This window comes from Mandrillus leucophaeus, unplaced genomic scaffold, assembly GCF_000951045.1.
Source record: "Mandrillus leucophaeus isolate KB7577 unplaced genomic scaffold, Mleu.le_1.0 Scaffold4, whole genome shotgun sequence".
NCBI lineage: Eukaryota > Metazoa > Chordata > Mammalia > Primates > Cercopithecidae > Mandrillus > Mandrillus leucophaeus.
Genome location: NW_012104253.1, coordinates 7,475,416 through 7,502,084, shown reverse-complemented (window position 1 = coordinate 7,502,084; position 26,669 = coordinate 7,475,416).

Below are 26,669 nucleotides of genomic sequence, written 5' to 3'. Positions count from 1 at the left end.
GGGTTCAGCCCTCAACTATTTCCTCAGCGTGCTCCTTCATCAGAATCAGGACAAAGCCCCCCACAATGAAATTCCCAAGAATGTTGCTGAAAGGGGTATTTATCTTCCACCATGAGCTCACCAAGAAGTGCCTAGCCCGGAATATCCCGGATGACAAATTAGTGGGCAGAAAAGCATGAGGTGACATTTCATTTAAAGGGATGTGAGGGATGAGCTAAGGGAATGAAGATCAACCAGGGGGAGAACGCAGAACTGAATAATTCCCCAAATGAAAGAACCACGCTCTCCTCATTGGGCAACTTTGCTTTTGAATATGGACAGGGCTTGCAACAAAATCTCAAAGCAAGGCTGCTGCATACACTCTCTCCTTTCAGCAAATAAGAGTCGGTCTCCAAGAAAAGATTTGATGCTGGTGTAAATTCCACTACTCAGTAAATCACTGCAGCGTTACAAATATTTACATAATTATTTGAGACAGGGTCTCTCTCTGTTGGCCGGGCTGGAGTGCAGTGGTGCAATCATAAATCATTGCAGCCTCTATCTCCTGGGCTCAAGGAATCCTTCCATCTCAGCCTCCCGAGTAGCTGGGATTACAGGCGTGTGTCACCACGCCAGGCTCAATTTTTTATTTTATTTTATTTTATTTGCAGAGACAGGGTCTTGCAGTGTTGCACAGGCTAGTCTGGAACTTCTGGACTCAAACAATCCTCTTAACTCAGAATCCTAAAGTGCTGGGATTACAGGTGTGAGCTGCCATGCCAGGACCACTGCTGTTTTTATTGAGCACCTATTTTCTCCCCAGTGGGTGCTTTGGACTAGTAGAGATAGAAAAGAAACCCTAGCTCCTCCCTGAAGGGAGTCTGCAACTCATCTTGGCAGACAAGTTTGAGTTTGAAATAATTGGTGTCTGGATAAAATGCTCAGGTAGGTGGAGGGAGAAGTTGAGTGACCCCAGGACAAGCTCTAGTCTTCTTCAATCTCCTCTGTAATCAGTGGATAATCTTGGCATTCCCAAGACTTCTTCTGTTCTGTGAAAGCCTGCTCACTCTCTGTTTACCCCATGGATGCTGTCTTACCCACCTCTGTGTCCCTAACACCTGGCACAGGTGGCACACCTCCCAGATCCTCGGGAAACGTATGCAGAAAGACAAATGAGGGAGTGTGTCAATTTGGGGCACCACTGAAAAGAAGAATGAACCAAAAAGACTTTCTTATGTTTCTTTACACCTATTAGGAGGTTGGAGAGAACATTTTAGGTCTCAATATATACTTTCCGAAAAATCAAATGAATCACAGGACACTCAAGTGCAGCCAGCATTTCATTTTCATCATGGAATCATCCCTCCTCCTTTGCACAGGAGATTTCTTTTCTGAGTTGTCATCTTCCTTCTCCAAAACTGGGTAGAAGGCAGCTCCTTGGGAATTGTATTGGATGAGGTTGCGTGTTCCTGAGAACATTGTTGGGCAGGTCGGCTGGCGTCCTTTTTCAGCTGCTTGCAGAAGGAACATGACTGGGGCTTCCCCTGGTCTTTGTCTCTGATGTGGACTATGACAGTCGAGTCTTGCATTTGGCAGAATCCACAATGGCTGTTACCTAGGCAGGCCTGTCTGGGACCAGTGATGAGCTAGTGCTGAGGGACATTGCATGTTTTCTCTTTTGTGCACAGAAGGTGGTCATGCCTCCTCTCACTATGCCCAGGCCTGGGACAATGCAGGAGGACCCCAGTGGCCTGAAATCTATGTTGGCTTGTCACTTAATTGACAATAGAAGGAATTTATGAACTGGCAAAACCAAAAAAAAAAAAAAAAGCTACTGCTTAAAATAACCACAAACCATTCGACATACCTCACACTGAAAGCTGAGCATTACTGCTCACACTCTGACAGCATCCGTAAGTGGGTGCCAGATGTGTGTGTGGGGAGCTTGTGTGCGTGGATCTGGTTCTCATTCTTTGTGTAGCATTGAACCCAATTTTTTTTTTCATTTTCAATGGACACTTATTATATTCCTTTAATTTTCTGGCCAGCTGTTGTTCATAGCTCTCTCTCTTCTATAGAATGTGGATATAGTCATTGAAACCCTAAGTTACATAGGAAAGGAAGGTTCTGGGACAAGGAAGGGTAGGGAGGGGGCCGCGTCTGGAGCAAGGCCCATGGGGGCCAGCACCCTGGGTGACCACAGCCATCCTCGGTAGACTTTGAACAACAACATACTAAATGAATGCATGAAAATTGAGGACAAAATTTGTAATCAAGATTCTACACCCTCTACTAAATATTTTCATTTTTGGATGTTATGTTCTAGTGTGTTATGTTGAATTTTTATTGTTTTCCATTTATCAAATGCTTTATTTGCCACCTTGCATCCTAGAAATCTTAACATAGACCTGGGTTATATGACAACCATGACTATTAATGACAGAATATTCTGTGAGGAGAAAGTGATATCATCTAGGCAAATATTTCGGGATTTGGCAGAATTTAGAATCTTTTCAATTTTCAGTGATGATAAATTCTAAAATGCACAACCTAGTGCATATAACGTTTTAACTTTAGCAGAACTTTTTATGTTGAGAAGTTTTCATTTTTGTCATGAGTAGCATTAAGCTTCGATACATATTGCTAAGCTCCCTTCTAAAAGAGCATTTTCAACCGATCTTGACACATCCTACCAGCGCTGTCTGTCAATGTTCTATAATTAGATGGAGGTGATGGTTGCACAACTCTGTAAATATACTAAAAATGTTCAATTTTATACTTAAAACAGGCACATTTTATGGTGTATAAGTTATATCTCAATAAAACTTAAAGAATTGCTATAGGATAAAAAGAATGTCTTTCTTAAGTAGCTACACCTTTGGAATAATTTTAGGATGGTTTAATTCTCTACCATCTCATTTGACATTTTGTGTTATGCTGAAATGTAATCACTCAACCCAAGATGTATGCTTTTCATTAAATGTAGAATGAACATCTTATGCAAACGTATCCAGTGCTTCAGTTGAGAGTGATAAAATCTATGTTCAAATCCTGGCCATTTACTAGCTATGTGACCTGAACCATGGTTGTTGTTTTTTTTTTTTTTTTTCCTTTTGTTTCTCAGTTTTCTCACCCGCAAAATGGGGCTAAGAACTCTTTTCCTGTCTACTTCTGGTGGTTTTGAGGGAGAATTAATTAAGTCAACTGCAGATGCAGGTGGTCTGCAATGTGGTGCATGAGTGCTTGCCGGGTCTTTGGAACCAAGGCACCACGCTAGGTGGTGATGGATGAGTCCTAGGAAGAACATACAAAAGAAACTCCTGATGCAAATGAGTCAGAACAAGTGACACATTCAGAAAAGTCATACAGGTGAGTGGGTCCAAAAATACTTAATGTAATAGAAGGAAAACACATGAAGTGCCTCTCATTTCTTTAGGCGCCCACAAGGCAGTGATAACAATACACTTGCAACAGTTACAAATTATTGATTTCTTGACTGGGTGTGGTGGCTCACCCCTGTAATCCCAGCACTTTGGGAGGCTGAGGCAGGAGGTCTTGAGGTCAGGAGTTCAAGACTAGCCTGGTCAACATGGTGAAACCGCATCTCTACTAAAATACAAAATTAGCTGAGTGTGGTGGTGGGTGCCTGTAATCCCAGCTACTTGGGAGGTTGAGGCAGGAGAATCGCTTGAACCCAGGAGGTGGAGGTTTCAGTAAGCATGACAGCACTACTGTACTCCAGCCTGGGCAACAGAGTAAGACTTTGTCTCAAAAAAAAATCGATTTCTTAGTCAGGGTCAGCACTATCGGTTATTGCTAATCCTCATAGCAACCATATAGGGAAAGAGGTTTTCTATCTTCATCTTTCTGATGAAGGCACTGAGGCTCTGAAAGGGTAAATCACTTCCTGATGGTTATCGAGCTGGTATACTCCCCAAACCCTCAGTGTTTTGCCTTATCAGCTGCCATTAACTCAAAAACCTCTACTGTGTCTCCATTGCCTATTTATACCCTAACTGAGAAACAGGGAGAAAGAGGGGAGTTCTCAAAGCAGATACTACCCAGCATTTATGTCTCATGTTGGAAGAGAACATCCGATAACTCACTCTGCTTTGCAAAAGGCCACAGTGAGCTTGATGCTGGGTTTACAGGCAAGGGCTGCCTAAGGCTGGCAGGTGTTGGTGCTTGTAGGCCTGTGCCCAGCTAAAAATCTGGGTACTGTTTTATGCAGCTTTTAGAGCCTGCAGATTCTTCCAGGCCTGGGGCTATGGCCTGAGTTTCTGCCACATAAATTCCTCATCATTCTCCTCTTCTTTCCCCAGAGCTGATGATCATAATTTCTGTACTGTGGGTGTCCTGAATCCCTGATTTCCCCCACCTGCCCGGACAGGCCCTGAATTTGGGCAAAGGTCCTGGAAGCTGGGGCTGAGTTCACGTGCCGTAGGACTTGCTCAGCCACCAGCCGCTGGCAATGCACCCAGACAGGCTCTGGTACTGCGTCTGGGTGGAGAAGTAGGACTCTGAGGTCAGGCAGGCCCATTTCAGGTTTATAGCTTGGTGAACTTGAACAAGCACTGACCTTTCCTAAGTCTCAATGTAAATTACTCCTGGGGAGATAATGCATGTGGAGGAAAGAAGTAAGGGTCTTCTATGCCTGAACTCCATGTAATAAGGCAAGCAGACAGAGAGCCCCAAAACATCAGTTTGAAGGAGCTGGGCAGAGGCTCAAAGAGCAGGAAGCAAGTAGGAGACAACAACAGGTCAGGGGTGGCAGCAGCAGACCGGGACCTTCTCTGGTCCCTTTCTCACACTGCTGCAGCCAGTGGCATCTTTGAAAAGAATTCAGGTAATAATTTACAGCTAATCCCTTATTGAGTATGCCCATGACAAGGCAGGCTCTATTCTAAGTTCTTGACATGGGCTAACATTATGAGGTTGGTTAAAATTATTACCGCCCTTTTAATGATGGAGCAACTGAGACACAGAGTGAGTTTGGAAACTTACAAGCAGGCCCTTGTGGCCTGGCTCCTGCCCATGTCTCCTGCCCCTTCCCACCCCTGTCCCCAGGCATTTTCTAGTTCCTCACACTGGCCGAGCTATTTTCTGCTACAGTTTCTTCTTTGCATACACCATTCCTTCTGTCAGGAACACCCTCCCTCCCACCTCATTCTCCTGCTCAGCTTCTACACATAGACCCCAGAAAGACCTACCTCATCTCCCTGATGGAAACCCAGCTCCTTGGTTACATGTATACCTGGTACTTTTCCTTTATGATGTTTGTGGTGGGCTGAGTGTGGCTGCTGTTCTCTGACACCCCTCCTGTTGTGAAAAGGAGTAGACTTTTCTTCTGCTGAATCTGGGTCAGTTTGTGACTGCTTTCACCAGTAGAGTACGGTAGAAATGGCACTGGGCCAGTTCTGAGCCTAGACTTCCAGAGGGCTAGAAGCTTCCCCTGTGGTCTTCTGGAGCCCTGAGTGGATCATGTAGAGAGACCCTGAGATGAAAAGAAGAAGGACCCAGTTGGGTTCAACCTTCCAGCCATCCCTGCCAAGGCACCAGGCCTGTGAGTAAAGTTGTTTTGGGTGTTCCACTCCACCCAGCTGCCTGCTATATACTAGCCAGTAATCCCAGTTGATGCCACACAGAGCAGAAGAGTTGCCCAGCTGAGCCCTGCTCAAATTGCTCACCCAAAAAACCGTAAGATATAACAAAAAGGTTGTTGTTACTGTAAACTGCTTAGTTTTCGGGGTGTTTCTATGTGTATCAATAGGTAATCCACCCATTGCTTACATTATACTTTATAATAATATACTGAGACATGTGGCTATTAAGGCTCTGTCTCTGTTCTCTTTCTGCCCTTGACTTTAGGCTCCACTAGGGCTAGGGACTTTTCTCTTTTTAATTCTGTGTCCCAGCATCGAGCACATAACAGACACTCAAAAAAATGTTTGCTGAGCTATGTCATTCAGAACTCTATTGTTTACAAAACTTTTTATATTTACCATCTCTTTTCATCCTTACAGAAAGCCTACAAGGTTGTTTTTTATAATTGTCCTCATGTCAGATTAACTCAACAAATATCTATTGAATTTCTACTATGAGCCTATTACTGTTCTAATCACTGTGGCTACAGTTGTCAACAAAGCAGTCAAATCTCTGCCCCGTGGGCTCATGTTCTAGTGAAGAAAATGGGTAGGAAACAGTGTTGCCTGATTCATGAGGTACCAATCAGTGCTGTGAGGACCACAACAAGAATAAGGAGATGAAGAGATACCTCACTGGGAAAAGGGGGCAGTTCTAGACAAGGTGCTCAAGGAATGCCTTTCCAAAGAGATGCATTTGAGTGAGATCTTAATGAACTGAGAGAGTAAAGCAGGCTGGTATTTGGTGGAAGAGCTTTATTGACAGAGGGAGTGCAAAGGCCCTGAGGTGGGAACATGAGCCCAGAGACTCTTACTGTATTGCTGTGGGAGGCTGAATAACAGCCCCCTGCTACCCTCTCTAGATATCCAGGTCCTAATTTTTGGAACTTGTGATTGTTACCTAATATGGCATATGGATGATTTGGTTAAGGATCTTGAGATGGAGAGATGATCCTGAAATATCCAGAGGGATCCGAGGTGATCACAAGAGTTTTTATAGAGGGAAACTGAGGGACATTGGGCACACAGGGGAGAGGTGATGTGATGGCAGAAGTTGAAGCAATGCATGCCCAGGAATGCGGGAGGCCTCTAGAAGCTAGAAAAAGCAAGGAAACACATTCCCCCTGGAACCTCCAGAAGGAACCAGCACTGATGACACCTGGACTTTAGCCCAGGGAAACCAATTTTGAAATTCTGATCTCCAGAACTGTATATAAGAGGATAAACTTGTGTTGCTTGAAGTGACCAGGTTTATGGGAATTTGTAACAGTGGCCCTAGAAAACTGATACACGTGCCCAAGACCACAAGGACCTCTGGGTGTGTGATAGACAATTCTGAGTTCTCACCTATCTATCTCAGTGTTGGTGATGTCTTGGGGAGAAGGCAGCCTCCATCCCCTGGAAGGCCCTGGCACAACTTATGCATTGTTACATGTTGAAGTACTTCTCTACTGTTTGGAAGATAGCTACGCTGTGATAGCTCCCTTGGCTGTCCCAGAACCCCCCTGGGGACTCCCCTTGTCTTAGCAATGAAAGGGGTGAATGCCTGACCAGGAGAAGGGGCACTAGAGGTCAGCTCTGGGACAATGCCAGGGCTCATTCTGCTTGGTCTTTGTCCTGTCTGCCAGTTGCTAAATATTCTGGATATTTGGATGTCTCCCTGGGGTTAAGGCATGTTCTGCAGATGGTCCCACTAGATCTTTCAGGCTGGGCTGCCCAGAAGTCCTGAGCTGCTCTATTCCATGCCCAGAGCCAAAGGACAAACCCTGTCTTGCTGACTCCTAGCAGCTGGCTCATTTTTTAATAAAAGTTTTTAACAAAAGTTCATACCTAATAATAGTACATATTTATGGAGCACAATGTGGTGTTTTAATACATGCATACCACATGCAATGATCAAATCAGGGTAAGTAACATATCCAACACCTCAAACATTTATCATTTCTTTGTGTTGTGAACATGCAAAACCCTCTCTTCTAGCTATTATGAAATACGCAATACTTTATTCTACAGGGGTAATGTAGTCACCTTAATGCCCATCAGAACATCAGAATTGATCTCCCTGATTTGCAACTTTGTACCTGTTGACCAGCTTCTCCCCATCTCCCTATGTTCTCCCCTCCCAAGTCTCTGGTAACCACTGTTATACTTTCTAATTCTATGAGATCAACTTGTTTAGCTCACACGTATAAGTGGGATCATGTAGAATTTATCTTTCTGTGCCTTTCTTATTTCACTTAATGTAATGCTCTCCAACTTCATCCGTGTAAATGCCAAGATTTCCTTCTTTTTAATGGATGAATAGTATTCCCTTGTGTAAATATACCACATTTTCTTTATCCATGAGATGGCCCCGTGAGCTAATCAAATGCTCCTAGTTTCAGCCCCGTTGAAAACAGGACCAAAATAAATCAAACGCTTGCTAAGTGGAAAAAGACCATGAAGCAGGAAATAAGGAAAAGTTTTACATTATTTTAATTTTGAGGTGAACATTGTAAACAGATTTTTTTTTTTCAAAGTCTATTCAAAGGCCCTTGCCAGCAGTGCCTCTTGCAAAGCGCTGGCATACAAAACAAGAAGTACTTTTAAAAACAAACATAACTTGGCTTTTCTGTTGTTTCTGGTTGTTGTTGTTTCTAGCAGTGTTGAAAGTGTTTTGGTTAATTCACTCCTCACATGTGGAGCTGGGCTATGATTGATCTTGGGAACAACATCTTTGGTTTCTCTTTCCAGAAGTTTCCCAGTCCCTCCTGGGCCCTGATTATGTGGGCTAAGCACCCAGAGCCTGACACATGGTCGGGGCTCAAGTGTGTTTTATTTATTTATTACTTTTATAGGAGAGATGGGTTTTTCCATGTTGGCCAGGCTGGTCTTGAACTCCTGGCCTCATGTGATCCAGCTGCCTCGGCCTCCCAAAGTACTGGGATTATAGGTGTGAGCCACCACATCCGGCCCACCTGTGTTTGACGAAAGAATGAATGAATGAACTCTCCCAACAATTCATTCATCCATTTATCTAACAAGCATTTCCAGAGTGACTCCTTTGTTCTAGGCTCTGTGCAGTTTCTGGGAATTCAGATGTCTAACACCCTCACCTTGTAGGGAAGGAGCTCTTGGAAGGTGTCTGGGCTATGCACGATTTGGAGAACAACATCTTGAATTAATTATTCTAGGTGTACTCCATTTTCCCCAAATATTCAAACACCAATGGTTTTTGGGGGCTGGGAAGTTCCAACAAAGGTAAATAGTGCCTTGCACAACGGTTGGCCTGAGGTAGATGCAGTGACACGGAAAGCACACAGGCGGTAGAGGAAGCTGTGGCAGACTGTGCTCTTGTTCTTGCTTATCACAAGCAAGGTCCTGTATTTAACAGGAACACAGAACCCACATTAGCCAAATGCAAATTGCTCCTTTTAAAGTTGGGGTAGACTGTCTCTCCTCACCTTCTTTCTGATCAGATCATAGACCTAGAGCTGCAGCCCATCTCCTCAGTGTCCTGTAACAGAATGATCTGCTCTTGACTAAGTGTCAAAGTGACTTTTCTAAATGGACAGATGGTCCAGGTCACTCTCAAGTTTAAATTCTCCTACGTCTTCCTGTTGCTCCTGCAGACCCCCTGTCTACCCTTCTCCCCCTGCTCAGTGCCCCAGGAACTAACCTGTGTGAAATGTCTCATGAACTTCATCAAGGGGCTTCCCTTGCTGTCTGGTTTTGGTTGGGTTTGGTCAGTGGGGTCCCTAGAGGAGATAAGAAGGAAGGAGGAAAGGGAGGTGAGGCTTTGTTTCTACACAGTAAGACAGGGTTGTAATTTATGGGAATCAAAAAATGTACACTTATTTTTAAAAATTTTCCAAAGCAATACTATGATACCCGATTCAAGAAGTATAGGAATGGAGAGTGTATTTGTGTACTAGGGCTGCCATTACAAAGCTTAAGCAAAGTGGTTTAAACACAGAAACTTATTCTCGCAGTGCTGGAGGCTAGAAGTCCAAGTTTAAGGGGTCTGCAGGGCTGTGCTCCCTCTGAAGGCGCTAGGGAAGGCTCTGTTCCAGGCCTCCCTCCCCTGTACCTCCCTACTTGGCTTGTGGCCACAGACTTGGATCTTCACATGCAGCGCTCCCTGAGTGTGTGTGTCTGCCTCCAACGTTCCCTTGTTATAAGGACACCACTCGTATTGGATTAGGGCCCACCCTAGTGACCCATCTTAACTTAATTCCTCCTGGAAAGACTCTATCTGTAAAGGGTCACATTCTGAGGTACCGGGGGTTCAATGCATGAATTTTGTGGGAGGGAGGACACAATTCAAGCCATAACAGATAGGGAGAAACACAACAGAAGGAGCTCCCTGCACCTGCTGTGACGTTTGCTTCCAGCTCCCCACCTAGGGTGAAGCAACTACTATCAATACCTTGGAGGCCACGATTCCGACTTTCCTGTGCTTACACATCCCTTGATTACATACCCTCACATGTCATGTGTGATGAGAGAAACATCAGGAAAAAGGATAAACCTACAAGCATGGAAAATAGAGAAATCCCTGAAAACACAAAGCCTCAAAGTCCAGGTTCTTATTCTTAGGTTGCCGATTTGTTGATTTGCCTTTATTTTGTGATGGGCTGTGTCTCAGACGTGATTCTGAGGCACGGGGCAGGACAGTGGGCAGCCTGGAGGGTTCTAGACCTGCTGGTCTCTTCTCTGCAAGCCCCTCCGAGGGTGAGGCTGATTAGCATCTGCTGATTGCTACTGAGGCAGAGAGGGGAGGACAGCCAGCCTCACACCTCCGTGTTTGCACAACCTGGAGTCCCAAAGCTGCTCCCTGCAGGTATGCCTTAGGGAGGAGTGGAAGGTGGAGGTTTCATGTCCTAATCAGGGCCCTAGACTGAGAGACGCCTCTTCTTCTTCACAGATAAGTGGGAGCTGGACTCTGACAGAATATCAAAGTGAAAATTAATGCCCGCTGCTTGTATATTGCCTAGACGTTACTTTCGAGAGGAAAACAACAGGAGCAGAGCGAAGCTGTACATATGTTAAATTCACATCAGTAATAAAGATTAAGTAGAAGTTAATAGCATCCCAGTCATGCTTGTGGAGGTAATCTCCTTTCTGAAAATTCAAAATTAGATTTGGAGGATCGAAGCAAACAGGGGGTGAGACTTTGGCGTAATATTTTAATCAAATTGTCATGAATGAGTGGATACAATTAAGAATTCTGTCAGTCAAAGTGCTGAGGCCCTTTTGTTAGTCAGTGGTGGGAGGGGTGTGCTGGGCCATCGTGGGGAGAGATTAAACTTGACCTTTCCTAGGGTCTTCATTTTTGACCCTGCGGTTGGGCTTTGCCTGTCAGATGGCTGCTTTTTTTTTTTAAAAAAAAGTATGTGTGTGTGCACCGTATATCTGTGCATGTGTGTGTGCATTCATGCATGTGCATACAAGTAGTTGCAACAGTGTGTGTGCGCTTGCATGTGTGTGCACATGTGCACGTATGCATGTTTGCATGGTGTATGCAGATGTGTATGCGAACGTATGAGGCCATGCATGTGTCCGTGTGTGTGTACAATGCAAGGGTGTATTGTGCATGTGTGCACACATATGCATATGTGTCTGTGTGTGCAAGGCAGTGAGAAAGAAGGAATTAGGGGCAAACAAAGGATTCATGCTGTGTCACTTGTGGCAAATTCTGTCCATAAGTACTCCTTTAAATCTCACTCTTTCCCTTTCCTTTGTAGCTAAAGACAGGTGTTTTGTGGGCAGATATTCATGTGCATAGGATGTGTCCACCTGAGGTAGCTCCATGCAGACAGCTACACTGATGCTGTCCAAGGCCATATGCAAAGGGTAATGTAATTGACGTCAATGAATGAGTGAATGACTGCATGTATTTGCTAACTTTGACTTTAATGTCATTCTGCACAATCAGTGTAACTCCTGAACCAAGTTGCACGCCCTGCCGTCTCCTCTCTTAAGGCTCTGTACTTTTCAAGACCTGCTTTTTGTAGCCCCATTTTTAATGATTGAGACACCAGACAATGTTTACTCTGTCTTTCTACCAGTCTCATCACCGTCCCTTCTCCCACATAAAACATTGATTTATTTTTAATTTTGACCCATGGGTGGTGGGGTTGTAGAGAAAGATGCTGGCGAAAATATCTTTCTGTTTCCCTTCTGCACCTATAGTCTGCCATGTAGGTGGACCTTATTTATCAGTGATTATAAATCAATAAGGACAATGCAGAATAGCGGGATGAGCCAGGCTTCCCAAGCCTCTGGAATTACAGACTTCAACACGCATGAATACAGCGTGTCTGATGTGGAATTTATTATTTTAAGCAGATTCAAGTAGATTTGAGGTTCTTTTTTTAAAATTTATTTCCTCCAAGGCAGTAGCTGCTACTGCTACTCCATCTTCCCTCTTCAAACCCCCGTGTTTGGGAAATAGACAAACGCCTTCAACATAGGATGACAATATGTAATCAGCGTCCCTGTGGTTTATTTTACCTTTTGTTGTAGAAGAGAATAAAGTCGGAGGAACTTAACGTTACTCCCTCCACTTGGGTGAGCATTTAGAGGCCGAAGGACCTAATTATTTTTTAACACTGCCGTTACTGCATTTGCCTGGGGAATTATTTCAAATCAACTGACAGACCTATTGTGCTTGTGACATCACAGCAACTGGCTTTTTACACCGAAAACAAGCCTTCTGTTAATTCAGCAATAACACACCCTGCACGCAAAAATTGCATTAGCAACGTCTAACCCGAGTGTTGAACACATTCAGAAATAAACACTATTGCACTACAGGGGTTGAAAGGGAATATGCATCAAAATGCCTGGCATTTAATTTTTTCCCCCTTCTTCGGGAATTTAGCCAGTGAAATATAGCTGCCAGTGTCCCAAGTCTGCGCGCGCGCTCCTGCAATATGCTCTCGATCAATCAGATTTGCATAACTAAACTGTCTGCGAGCCCGCTCGGCTGCCCAGGTGCAAGGCCATTTGCATATAGAACAGTGAGGAGGTCCCAGGAGTCACTTCAGACCGGAGCGACTGCTGAGCCCGCAGTCCACACAGCCCAGGAAATGAAATTGGAATGACAAAATAAAAATGGGAGTGCTCGCCTGGAAGGGTGAAATATGCAGGCACGTTGCAAAGGTTATGTAGAGATTACCAGGCGGCAGTTTTCAGATGCAGAAAGACCCACCGGTGTCCGAGGCAGAGGTGCCACAGGGTGGACGACAGTGCAAGGCGAGGCCCCTGGGAGGGCTCCCCTCACCTGCCTGAGTCCCCTTGAACCTGTAGAGCTATTTTGGGACTTCCAGGGCCTCTCCTTACGTGGGAAGACTTCCCAAGCCTGATCGTTTTGCAAGACAGGCTTACCAAAGGGAAGTGAGGTCTGGCACCTTGTCCTCCAGATAGCAGGGGCTCAGCCTGCTTCTTGGCCTTGTAGAATGAACTGCTTTTTAAGTGCCAAGTCCCCTGGGCTGAGTGCTGTGGGTCGTAAGGTTACCACCGTTTATACTAACCCTACAAAGTGGGACTGTCACCATCCACATTTTCCAGAATACTCAGAGAGATCAAGTCTCTGGTCCAGGGTCACACTGCCAGGAAGTTGGTGGAGCAGGGAGGGAATGCCAGCAGTGCGGGGAAGACCAGCGGATTCCTCAAGGTCAGCCAGCACGTCAGTAATAGGCAAGCACTTTGATTTCCTGGTGCCCAGCCAGGACTTGATCTACTAGTCCTTCCTTCTGTAAGGGCCGGAGAGTAAACACCAGGCTTTGCGGCAGGGCCACTTCTTGACTTTTGTGGGTCCTTGGCACTTTTACCTTCTTGGGTCCTTTTCTTTGTAGGAAAATATAAAATGTATTACAACATATTATACAATGTTTACAATATTATACAATATTTTGTCTATTTACGATAAAGATGAAGATAGCCTAGGTTGGATTTCTTCTTATTATATTCATGTTTTCTTCTGATTTTAAAATAAACTAGAATTAAAACATTTTTGTGAGCCCCTAAAAGTAACTGAGGCCTGAGGCACTGTGCCTGGTGGGCCCAGTGGAGTGCTGGGCCCTGCTTGGCTGGCAACCTGCTCTCCCCTTTTCCCACCCGTCTCTGCCACTATACGGCAACAGCTGTCCTGGATGATATAGGAAAGAACACGTGGACTGTGTTCCCATCAGACCTTATTGATGGACACAGCAATAGGAATTTCCTGTAATTTTCAAGGGTCACAAAGGCTTCTTCTGAGTTCTTTTCCACCCATGTACAAATCATTCCTTGCTCAAGGACCTTGGAACTACGCCATGTAGGTTTCCTGGGCAAAGCCTCTCCGATGTGGAACTTGGTAACATGAGAAACAAGTTCTAGGCACATCTGCTGAGAAATAATATTTGATTTTTCCTTTATCCATTAGGGAGGACCCCATTTTGAGGGAGCTGTCCCTTTGCCCACCAAATGCTAATGACACAGAGAATTGTGTTCTCTCCTAGGCCTGGGGCCGAGGAGGCTGAAAGCAATGAATGGCACCCCCATCCTGTCCAGCTTTTTTTCTCCACCTCTGGTAGCAAATTGTAATGGAAGTTATGTCTTTGTCATCCTCATTTAAATGCGTATGAATAAGCAAGTGCTTCAGGTAAAGGAAAGGACACTCTCTTTGCTCCTTCTCCCCTGGCACTTTAGGGGAGTATGTGGGGTGGGGGGGTCAGGTCAATGTCCCTCCTGGTTTGAATGTCTCTTGTCAAGTTAGCAACACCCTGTGTGGTTCCCATGGCAACAGCTTTTTGTGTAGTGGGGAAGGGTCATGCACCGTGACCTTGGTGGAAAGCACAATGACAGCATGCCCGTCTTTCAGTGTTTCTGCCTCCAACAACACTTGGATGGATTTTAGTCCAACCTTGAAACTGGGTGAACATAGCACAAAGAACATGAAACATTGGGCATCTGATCACGGGGCCGGGGAGTGCTGTGTTTGACCTTTGCTTACTGGGGAACAGGATGAGCAGCCCAGGCCACGAGCTCCATACATGAGCTGCCGACATCTTGAGTTGTAGGTGAGCACATTGGACCTCATGGCTGGTTCCCAGCTAACCTGGTTCCTGGTTAACTGCCTGGTCCGGGTGAGTGTTGCTAACAAGCTGTGGCAGAGTTTCCAAAAAGCCCCATCTGAAAATGGAGCCAGGGAAGCCCCTTCTGCCTCTGGTCCTTATTTCTTACCTAAGGGGGCCTCGTTCCTCTCAGGGTCTCGGGTTGTCCCCTGGGGTAGCTTCCTTTTCTCTGGTGATCTGGAAGCAGCTATCCCCACCAAGTACTGACGGTGTTCTGGCTTTGTGCCCCAAATCTCCACGGAGCCATGCATCCATCTACTCAAAAGCTGCTTGCTGAGGGCCTAGAGGGTGGATGCTGGTGATACAAGATGCAGAAAACAGAGCCAGTCGCTGCCCTTGTGGGCTTAAGGCTGATGATAGAGATAGACATTAAGCAAACACCTTATGAATATATATTTATCAATAGTGGTAAGTGCTAGTTATGTTCTGCCGGTTTAAGAACTTAATGAGTGCCTGTGCGTGGCCAGACAGGGTGCAAAGAGCTAGGAATCCAATGATAAAGAAGACACAGACCCTTTCTAAAACGAGAAATGATTATGCAATAAACATTCTGACCGACTTGGTGTAAAGGAAAGCACGTTCCCCCTGGCTCCACCCAGGATGACCCAGCTTCTCATGCGGGTTCTGCACTTCCCAGATGAGTTTTCTCTAAGCCGCAGTTCCTCAGCCCTAGAGGGGAGTAATAGGGCCTGCCTCTAGGTAAGGATGAAACAGCATAGGGCACTCTTAGCACAGTGCCCGGCAGGGAGGAAGTGCTCAGAACTGGTGGCAATCACGGTTATCGTAACAGAAGAGGTGGAGGGCACAGGGCACCCTGGAAAGGACACCTACTTGGCATCAGGAGATTGTCACATGATCATTTACCATCAAGGCACTTAACTTCTCTGATCCCAGTGGCTTCCATTTGCAATGTATTTGGGTTCAATTTGGGGTAAGAAAGGTAATTGTGTCTTTTTGGGGTGACCCACTTTCAGCACCAAGATTCTGGTTTCCTTTGCCCAGGGTGCTTAAGCATTGTGCTTGAAATAGCCCTGTTCTCTCTGTTGTGTTTGTGCTGTGGAAGTGGCACAAGCTCCTGCTTCCTGAGACTCCTGAAGGGAAGTGGGAGGTGAGAGGACAGGAGGACAGGCGCGACAGGGGCAGAGTGATGGAGGAATTGCAGGATGAGTCCCCCCTCCCTTCTTCCTTCTTTCTTCTGTTTCCTTCTTTTCTTTTTCTTTTTTCCTTCCTTTGTCCCTCCCTCTTCCCTCTCTCCCTCCTTCCCTCTTTCCCTCCTTCCTTCCATGAATAGTTTCCATCATGGACTCATCACTTTTTTGGGTGCTGGTGATTCCTGTACCTATATCTGGCTTGGCCTATAGTATGTGCTCAATAAATATTTGACAAGCAAACCAATGAATGCACCAATAAAGCAATGCTTACTTTGAAGCAGTGCTTCTCAATGCTGGCTGCATATCAGAATCACCAAGGGAGCTTTAACAGTATCCATGCCTGGGGCCCACCCCAGACTAAGTGAACCCACATCTCAGGGTAAGGGAAGCACCTCTGCTATAACAGAAGCGACAGATGGCAAAAGGCATGTTGAATGGTCAGTTGGCCAGCTGATAGGGCAGAAGCTGGGGGGGCTCCAGCCCTGTAGTCCTTGGTTCACTTTCTGCTTTCCCAAAGCCATGGTAGTTGCTTTAGCATTGAGGATAACTGGAGAGTTCAGAGTTAGATGCTGGAGCCCATCACTTCTTTTGCAAGGCAATTTTACTAAGAAGTCAGGTTGAGATGGCAAAGAAGATAATGAAGGCTGAGAAGAAATTCTCACATCTGCTTAGAGCTTCACTCTTACTGAGTATTAATACACAAACCCACTTTAACTGTGGGATCTCCTTGGAAGAATTATGGTGCCCATTTTGCAGGTGGGAAGCTGAGGTGCAAGTTATTGCATGACTGCTCTGATGTCACTCAGATATGAAGGATCACAACCAGGGTTCAGACCAAGAACTTCTGCTTTCAAGCACCTGACTACAGATATGCAACTTCTTTAAGGCAAAGGGGAAGGAGGCCAGATTTAGCCCCAATTCATAAGACTCCAAAGCTATTCAAAGGAGGAAGAAGTTAATTCCTTGATCCTCCTGGAGTTTAAAACTAGTTGGTCACCCATCAGCTTACCATACAAACCAAGACAGTTTTGGAATGTACTTTGAGCAGGACACCATGCCACTGAGGCTATAGAAGTTTAGAAAAGTGTAGTATGGGCTGGTGAAATCAAGGAAGGCTGCCAGAAGGAGGATGACTGAATTAGAGGTTGAAAATGAAAAGAATTCAGTGTAGACAGGATTGGGAGGAGGCCTTAACAGTGAGGGGATATACGAACAAAGGGACAGATTTATTTATTTATTCATTTAATCTATTTTTTATTTCAATAGTTTTTTTGGGGGAGCAAGTGGTTTTTTAGTTCTATGTAAGTTCTTTAGTGGTGATTTCTAAGATTTTGGTGCACCCATCACCTGAGCAGTATACACTGTACCCAACGTGTAGTCTTTTATCCTCCCCTCACCAAACCCCCAAAGCCGATTACATAGTTCTTATACCTTTGCATCCTCATAGCTTAGCTCCCACTTACAAGTGAGAACATAAGATATTTGGTTTTCCATTCCTGAGTTACTTCACTTAGAATAATGGTCTTTGACTCCATTCAGGTTGTTGCAAATGCCATTATTTCGTTAGAGGGACAGATTTTTGAAAGACAGTTTTGTATACCTTATCTATTGTGTAACAGACCAACCCAAAATGCAGTGACTTAAAACGACACGTGTTTATTAGGGCTCATGAGCCCGTGGATCAGCTGGGCAGTTAGGCTGTCCTGGATCAGTCTTAATTGATCTTATGGGTGGGGCTCCTCTCTGGTTCTCTTGGGGGCTGGCTGTCTAGGATATCCTCACTCGTGTCTGGTGTTTGACTGGGGCAATGTCTCTATCATCCACTAGGCTAGCCCTGGCTCATTCGTTCTGCAGCTGGCCAGCATTCTGAGAGAGTACAGAAGCACACGGGCTTCCTGAAGCCTAGAAAGGGCACCCTGCCTCTCCAGCTCATTCTATTGGTCAAGGCCTGCCCAGGTTCAAGTGGTGGTGTGATGGCCTCAACCTCTTGGTAAGAGAAGCTGTGAAGTCACTTGCCCAGTGCAGTGGGTAGAGGGAGGGGAATAGTAAAGGCTATTTTTGCAAATAATTTTTTCTCTCTTTCTTCCTCCATCTCTCCCCTTTTCCTCCCTCTCTTTCTCCTTTTCTCCATCTCTTCCTTTCTGCCGTCCATGGATATTTCCTCTCTTCCTTCCATGAGTATTTATTGGGCACCATTTGGGACTCATCGCTGTGTTAGGAACTAGAGAGATGGAAGTAAATGGAACTTCAGTGGTCGCTGCCTCGTGGAGCTTACATTCTGATGAGGCAAGATAAATATTGATCAAATAATCACTATGTGCTTGATTGTATCCTATGGTAAATGCTATTTAAAAAATAAGTTCAATCCAGCACTATTCACAATAGACAAGTCATAGAATCAATCTAACTGTCCATCAGTAGATATATGGATTTAAAAAAGTGATATGATATACATATATATATGGGACCATGAATAACTTAGGGTCACTTTCATTGCATGTATACATTACACACACACACTCACACGCATGTATGTACAATGAAATACTATTCAGCAATAAAAAAGAATGAAATCTTGTCATCAGCATCAACATGGTAAGAAGTCATTATGTTAAGTGAAATAAGCCAGGCACAGAAACACAAATGATACATGTTCTCACTCATATACAGGAACTAAAAAAGTGGATCTCATGCAGGTAGAGAGTTGATTGGTGGTAATCAGAAGCTGGGAAGGAAAGTGGGAGAAGGGGGATAAAGAGAGATTGGTTAATGGGTACAAACACGAAGTTAGATAGAAGGAATTAGTTCTAGTGTTCGATAGCACAGTAAGGCAACATTCTATAACAATAATTTGTTCTATAGTTCAAAATAGCTGTGGGAGACAACCCGGAATGTTTCCAACATAAGTAAAAGGTGAATATTTGTGGTGATGATGTTGCAGTTGGCCTGATTTGATCATTAGACATTGTATGCATGTGTCAAAATATCACATGTATCCCAAAATATATACAACCATTATATACCAATAACAACAAGAAGTTGACAACCATTGTGGAAAACAGTTTGTTGATTATTCAATAAGTTATATATGGAGTTACCATATGACACAGCAATTTCATTTCTAGCTATATAACCCAAAGAATTAGAATCAGGTACTCAAAAACGTGTACCTGAAACAAATGTTTATTGCAGCCCCCCCATTCATGACAGCCAAGAGGTTGAGCAAAACCCAAATATCCATCCACTGATGAAATAAAATGTGGTATATGCAAACAATAAAATAGTATTTAACCTTAAAAAGGAATGAGGCACTGACGTATGCTACAACATGGCCGAAGCTTGTGAGAACATGATGAGAGAAGTCAGTTACAAAGGCCACATATTTTGTGAACCCATTTATAGGAAATGCTCAGAAGAGGCAAATCTGTGGAGACAGAAAGCAGATTGGTGGTTGCCAGGGGCTGGGATAGGGGGAGTGAGGAGTGGCTGCTAACGGATATTGGGCTTCTTTTTGGGGTGATGAAATGCTCTGGAACTGGATAGTGGTGATAATTACACAACATTGTCAATGTGCTAAAAGCCACTGAATTGTACATTTCAAAACGGTTAAAGTAGGGAATTCCACATTCTGTGGATTTTGTCTCTCTCTCTCTCTCTCTCTCTCTCTCACACACACACACACACACACACACACACACACACACACGCAGAAGTGCAGCGAGCTGGGGCAGCTGTGGCCAGCAGTCCGATGGGTCTGAGAGTGCGAAGGCTGCCGGAGAGTGTCATGTGGCGGCTGCTCCCAGAGCGCGCGCGCTGTGGCTCTTGGAAGGTGGGGCTCTAAGGACCGGGGTCCTACGTGCGTAGACCTGGAGCCCACCTTAAAGACGCTGCTTCCAGGACGCTTCAACAAGCCCCAACCCAGCCAGCTGCGTGGCGCTTCCCGCCTCTGGGCACCCTGTTGGGGCTGGGGATGACCCAGCAGCCCGGCATGTGCCAATCCAGGTTCTCCCCCGCTCCAGGCTGCCTCCTGCACAGCGGCACCGAGCAGCAGCCACCCCAGGGCCAGGGAGCCCGAGCCGCGGGATCCGCCGCCCTGGGGCCGCAGCTTCAGCTCCTTGGCGTCTGCGCTGGGGTCCTCGCGGCAGCCGCGAGTCGCTCCTTCAGTTCCGCAAGGCGGAGCGGGCCCCCCAGCAGGTGCGGGCCCCGGGCAGGTGCCGCTCCTCGCCCAGGCTCCCGCCCCAGCTCCTGGCCGGCCGAGCTCGTCCTGCTTCCATTCTCGCAGTGCTCTCGGCGCTCCACGTCCCCGGGGCGCAGCGCAGCAGCTGGTGCCGTGGCAGGCATCTGTTCGGCCTCCTCTGTCCCCACGCGTGACCTTATTGCTGCGACAGCGGAATCCCACGGTGCAGGCCCAGAGCTGCGCCGAGAGCCGCGCGCCCAGCTCCTCCCGGGCCTGGGTTTAGGGTCCGCGGCTCTTGCCAAATTCCAGAGGCTGGAAGGGACGAGAAGTTCTTCGCGGCCCCGGCTTCTCCGGCACCGCAGAGGACTCAGAATCTCTCCTGCAGTCCCGGAACGGGCCCAGGGCACCCACTCCAGCGGGGGAGAAGGGCCGCTGGTGGTCTCCGCACGGAGTCTTTCGACCCAGACCCCTGTCTCTGTCCGACACGTCCCAAAGTGGCCAGTTATTATCTGCAACACGGGTGCCTGCCTCAGGCCTAATGGGAAAGGGCTCCACGGGCATGTTACTGGCTTTGTGTGACTGCTTGCTGTGGTTGCCCCTAGGCCCGCCCCAGCTGGGCTGTTCCCCGAAACAAAAGGAGACACAAGCCATTTCCATCTCAGCTGGGATGGAACCTGTTTCATCGCCCAAGGAGCGGTGGGTTGTTCTTTCTTGTGCCGGGCTCCTCACCCAGTTCTCTCTTCCCACAGTGGCCGCAGACCCCTACCTTTTTAAAGAGTCCTCTCTGCAGACCGTTCCTTGAAAAGGACTTTCTTTCTACAGTGCCTGGTTACGGGAGGCCAGCTGAGATGCTTAATAGTGAGACCGACTGTGCCCTGCAGACTGGCCCTGCGGCGGGGGCCCTGGTGATCTCCAGGACACACCCATGGGAGCTGTGACTTGGGGTCACAGGGCCCTGGGGAAGGGAACACTTTGGCATTGATCGTCTGGGTGGCTCCAGTCTCTGCATCTTTCCTCTGTGTCTTTTTTTTTTTTTTTCTTTGAGACAGAGCCTCACTCTGTTGCCCAGGCCAGAGTGCAGTGGTGCGATCTCAGCTCACTGCAAGCTCCGCCTCCCGGGTTCAAGCGATTCTCCCGCCTCAGCTCCCGAGTAGCTGGGATTACAGGTGCCTGCCACCACTCCCAGGTAGTTTTTTTGTATTTTTAATAGAGACTGGGTTTCACCGTGTTAGCCAGGATGGTCTCGATCTCCTGACCTTGTGATCCGCCCACCTCGGCCTCCCAAAGTACTGGGATTACAGGTGTGAGCCACCGCGTCGGCCTCCTGTATGTCTCTTAAACTTGAATGTGACAGAGACCTTTTGTGCTTTCTTAGAAAACAAACTTTAAAGACCCTCTCAAATAAATGAGAAACTGTAAGAAATGATGGTCTTACCCTCTGAAAGTGTTTTACAATCATGCATTAATACAGTGAAAGAGACTTTGGCTCTTTAAATGGTAATGTTTTGTATGATAATTCAAAGGAGAAGACAAATATAAAAAAAAATCTTGTAGACTTTTTAACTCTTCAGGACTTTGTCCACCCTGAGGGCTCCGCAAATCCAACTGTTAACAGCATTGTTTTTCTTCATTGGTCATCACAGCACAGATGTGAAATGGAAGGAATTACCCAATTTTCAGGGTGAGGTAAACTGAGGCTAAGAGAGGGCATGAGATTTGGCAGAAGTAAGTGATGCAGATTGAACTGCAGGGGTGTCTGATAAACGTTCACCCCCCCAGAGGCGTGCAGGCCTCTACCGCTGAATCTGAGCTACCAAATGCTGTCTTCTGCAGGGCTTGAAGTTTATTTTCAGCAACTTACATCTCTCTGTTATAGGCTATTCGTCCCTTTTGTAATAGTTTTCACTTCCAATCTCTCCCTTGCTAAAATTATCCTCCTGCACTTCAAGGAAGAAGAGTAAGAAGGAGATTAACATTGATTTTACTCTGCAAGGCACCTTACATCCACTATTTTGTCGGCTCCCCGCTAGAACATTTTGAAGCTGATGTTGTTCCCATTTTAGAGTTGAGAAAGGCAGTACTCAAGAGGTGAAATAACCGGCCCAAGTTCACACAGCCTGTAAATGGCAGAGACAGGATTCACATCTGGAGAGAGGGATCTGACCCCAAAGGCGCTTCTTTTCCATAGAATCATGTTGGAAGATGTCAGGATGTGCCAGGGACTCCCTGGGGGCAGAAACCTGGAGAAACAACTTCTCCAGAGCAATTCTTGAGCTGACTTCTCTTTTTTTTCTCTCCCTGTTGTATGAAAAATTCATGCTTGCCATTAAGAGGCAAAGAGAAGGGGGCTTTGGGCAGTCATAAATTCAAGAAACAGTATTAGCATGCTAGATCTGTGAAGCACAGAGGGAAGGAAATGTAACTTAGGACCTCAAAGAAAGTCACTGGTGATTATGTACAGTGGAGACACATGAGGTGTGTAGCCCATGAATAAAATGACCAAAGGACTTCAGAGGAAAGAAATCAGCCTGAAGCCCAGGAGCAAGGGATAACCAGTTTCTTTCTCTTGCAGTCTGGCCCCCAGGTTTGACTGTGGTTTTGTCTTGCCCTTCTCAGAGGAATGTCTATCTTGGTCTCCACTTTGTTTCTCCATCCACAAGTGCTAGTCATGTGGTCATCATAGGATGCACGAAGTGCATATTTGAATTATGTAGTTAAATAACAATATTGATCACAACCATAATCATATATATTCACATGGCATTTACTTTTTAACATTCTTCCATGTGCAAGACGTCACTGAGTCTCCACAGCAGACTACTAAGATCCTGAGGATGAGGCTTATTTTATTCCTCTTGTTGCCAAAGCAACTAAGCCTCAGTGGGGCTGGGGAAATGAAATGCTGCCTGCTAGATGGAATGAAGCGACGGCCCATGCCAGCAAGCCTATCAGATTCTCCAGGACCCACTCCAACCCCCATCAGGCCGTCTTCTGGCCTCATACTGGCAGTCCCTAGAATGCTTTCCTGTGTCTAATGCCATTTCACTTTCCCAATATCCCTGTGTGCTACATAGTTTTTCAAAATTGCCTGTCTGTTTCATGAATACGGAAAAATAACATCCCAAAGGAGGCAATGACTTGCTCAAGGCCCCACAGTGGAACCAGGGCTTGAACTCGTGCCTACTGATATGAAGTCTTAGGTCTTTCTGCTACGACACAGGTGCCTCTGCATCTGCAGCTAGTTTAGATGATGTGCACGCGTGTGTATGTGTGCGCATGCACACGTGTGTGCACGTTGATGAGGAGAGGAAGAATGATAGAAGGGGCTACCTTTTGGATGATGCTAAAAACGAGCCCTGTTCACTTGGTATCTGGGCCTTTACTGTGTTGGAAGTTAGAACTATTCAAAAGAAGTTCAAATCACTTGGGAGTCAACGTCTCAAAATACAACTGCCCCTCAAAGCGTGGCTTATTTAGAAAGGGTGCACGGGGAGGGCTGTGGCTCTGGAGTGGAATGACAGGGAAGAGCTCCTGGGGTATTCATTGTCCCAGTCTTGATGGCTGGGCTGAGATTATGGCTTGGGGGATGAGAGTCCATTTATCTGGTTCGTTCCACAGTCTAATTGGAAAAGTGGAATTACCACTTAAGACTGATGGTAACAGAACGTCTTTAAGCGATGAAGCTAAAATGAGCTGTGAAGTTACATCCAGGAGCCAACCACTTTTGACTGCAGCAAGAGGTTTTATTTGAAATTAGAGAATGAAAATTACCGATCAATGCAGTAAGAATAGAATGAATCGTGTTTCAATTGCACTACAGGAAAATGTAACTCAGAATCAAGATGTCCTATTTACCTTCTTTCCAATTTCAGCTCCTTACACATAATGGCAACATATATAAATAGATAATGCATTGGTGAGCAACAGACACAAGCCTCAGCATCTCTGACCCTCAGATCAACCCAGTGGCAGTAAAATGAGCTCTGAGGAAGTTGGGCAGAAAGAGGGAACCTCTGTGGGCTTCATCCTAAGGGATAAAGTCTAAGCCCTGCCCTGTGGTCTTTGTCAACCTAGAATGCTGTGGGTTTGTGCTTTTTTTTTAATTGAAGAAGTCAGGGCACGATTTCAATGAACAACACTGAGGCCAATGAGAAAGATTTGTTTTCATAATTGCTAAAACAAGTAGTCATTGTGATGAAAGAAATCATTCCAAACAGAAAACTGGCATTGTGGAAGGCATCAGAAGAAGGAATTTATATTATAATTTTTAAAATTAGTATTATTGGTGTTGTCAACAGACTGATCGCTTTTATTCCTTGGGCAATTAATATGGCCTGCATGATTTTCAAACATGATCTATTCATTCATTCAAGAGCTACGTTCTGAGTGTCTAGTATGCACCACGTGCTGTGGCTACAGTAGTGAACAAAGATAAAAATTTCTGCTTTCATGGAGCTTTTATTTCAGTGGAAGATATGCAAAATAAGAATGATGAGTGCTGCAGAAAAAATAAATCAGGGAAGGGAGAGAGGGTGTGCTGGGGGAGTGGTCAAACAGAGTTTGCATTTTTACACAGCATCATCTGGCAGGTAGGAGATGAGAAATTGAGGAGATGAGGGAGTGAGACGTGGATGGCTGAGGAAGAGCAGAGGGAACAGGAAGTGCCAAGAGCCAGAGGTGGACACTTGCTTATTGTGTCCAGAGAACAGGAGGGCGATCACATGTGCTTGTGCAGTCTTCAGAGGCCCACTGGGAGATCATGTCACAGAAGAGAGGGCTGAGGCTCAGGGCAAAGTTGCATAACTTGACCAAGAGTCTGTGTCATTAACCACTGCGCTCATCTGTTTCCACCATCCCAGGGATCTTTTTGGTGATGTGAAAACCACTTGACTCAATGTGAAGAGATCAGAGCCTTCCTTAGGAAAGGTTTGCAAATGAAGAGTTGAAGACTGTTATTTTGCTTCCTGAAAATCTCTTGCATCTATTCATTTGTCTGTATCTTCAGACCATCCGCCCTGGTTCAAGCTGCCCGCTGCCCTGTCTCTCTCCTGGATCCCTGAAAGAGCTGTTGTTTGTTCTCCTTGTGTCCACTCCACTTTGCTCGAAGTCATTCCCCACATAGGCCAGAATGATCTTGCAGAAATACAAATCTGATTATACCATCATGCCCCAACTTAAAATCCTTCAACAGCTTCCTATGGCTCTTACAATTGAGTCCTAAATCCATCATAGGAGCAATGCCATCCTGTCAGGTCTGTTCCTTCCTTGTTTCTAGCCCCCTAACTCTTTTTCTACAGCCTGTGCCCCAGCCCCACCTGCTCCTCAGACACACCATGCGGCTTCCTGTCTCATGTCCTTCATGGATGTGTGCTTGTTCCCATCTGGTATAGTCCCTTATCTTCTGCCTGTTAATCCTGTCTCTATATTCGTCAAAGCTCAGTTCAAATGCTACTCCTTGCCTTCCCTGTTCTCCAGCCTCTGACTCTTTTAAGTCCTGGCTAGATCCCTGATTTGATGTCATGGTCCCCAGCATTTTCCGCATTGTTCTGTCGTGACACTTGTTACATTTACATTTCTGATCATTTGTTTACTGCTGTAACCCAGCATCTACAACAGTATCTAGATGCCCAACAGGAACAGATAAACACATGCCTCCCTGCCAGACTCTAATGTCCATAAGGGCAGGGATCACTTGTTTTACTCACATAATTCCTCTTGTGTTTAGCTCAGTGCCTGGCACCCAGAATGTACTCCATAATGACTTTTTGAAGGAGTGACTACAGTTTGCAAAATATTAGCCTCCAGTGTTTTCCTCTGATCCTGTCTGGGGGAAGTTCCTTACAGATGCATTAATAGATGAATCCCATCTACAGTCTTCATCTTGTTTTACCTATGAGCTCATCCAGCTGTGTCCCCAACCTGCCACCCAGAAGGGCTTGCTGTGTTTCTTTGTTTGTCTTGCTTCTGTGGAGTCTCAGAAGCAATTTTTTGGCTCACTTCTAAACATTCTGTGAGTCTGTTCAGTATGCAGACTCCAGGCTTTTTGATTTTGCTTCCCTTTCCTCCCTCTGCCTGATTTCCTCAAGAACATATTTTCTTCTTTAGTGTTGACTATATTTTTATACATTGCCCCAAATTCATTGTGAATTAGTGTAGAAACGGAATAAATAAAAACTTGAGTTTCCAGCCATACCCAGAATTGGATAGACTAGGGTGTATGTTGAGTGCCAGGAAGGATCCAAGCCAAAGCTCCGCTTACTCCACCATGGCTCATGATCCTGAGCCAGGGACTCTCTTCAGATCCCCACTCTATCTGCCCAGTTACTTTGCCTCATCTTTCTGGAAGGTATCTTTCTGGATTTGGGAACTATCATGAATCCAGCCAGGTCACATTACCATGTCAAAGTCTTGCCAAAAGATTTTACCCAGAGCCTGGGCTCAGCTCACTGTGAAGTCTTTCCCATACTCAACACTTGCTGGGATCTTTCAAAAATTGGCTAGCCTTGAAAGCTGTGCTTTTGTTTCCCATGTCTGTTCATTAGGGCTTCATGTTCTGGTTTCATTTCCTGAATTAGATCTTCTGGGACCCATGAATGTCTGGATTATCTTGGGGTGGCTG